Source organism: Dipodomys ordii, unplaced genomic scaffold (assembly GCF_000151885.1).
Source record: "Dipodomys ordii isolate 6190 unplaced genomic scaffold, Dord_2.0 Scaffold142, whole genome shotgun sequence".
NCBI classification, from domain to species: domain Eukaryota; kingdom Metazoa; phylum Chordata; class Mammalia; order Rodentia; family Heteromyidae; genus Dipodomys; species Dipodomys ordii.
Genome location: NW_012267358.1, coordinates 2999043 through 2999834, shown reverse-complemented (window position 1 = coordinate 2999834; position 792 = coordinate 2999043).

Here is a 792-nt window from a genome sequence, read left to right as displayed (position 1 = left end):
TGTGGCTCAAGTGGTAGAGTGCTAGCCCTGAACACAGAAGCTCAGGAAAAGCACCCAGGCCCTGAATTCAAGCCCCAGGACTGGCACCGAAAAAGAAAAAGAAAAAGGAAGGAAGGAAGGAAGGAAGGAAGGAAGGAAGGAAGGAAGGAAGGAAGGAAGGGAAAAAGAAAAGAAAAGAGAACTTAAATCTTCATTATAATAAATCATATTCCAGAGACAACTGTTGTAAATACCATGTTTGTTCCAAATTGTTTTGCAATAAATGAACGTAATGTCCACTTTAGAAATTTATGACTTCTCTTTCATTTCCTTCTTGAAACAAAACCTTTTATTCCATAAATATTGTGGATTCAAATGTAGTTATGAGAATAATGCAGAGATCCCTGACAGATGTTTGTTAAACAATAATTTATTCAGACTACAAATGCACTGTCCGATTACCAGCATTTATTACTCACTAGTGTAGAATGAACATCTTTTACATGAACATCTTACAGTGAACATCTTATTTCCAGGTCAAAATGCAATGTTTAAAAATTTAATGATTTTGTTCTTTATTTAATAATTTTGTTCCAAATATTTTATCTAAATCTGAAAAAGTCATTTGTTCCTTATTTATTTTAATGATTTTGTTCCAAATATTTTGTAGAAATATGAAAAAATTCATTTAGGTTTTAGAAATATAGAGCATTAGGCAAATCTTAAATAAGTTGGTTAATTTATGGCTACACAGCAAAGTTTATCTGATATTTAAAACTAGCCAGACTGCTTATCCACAGGATTTTTTCTGGG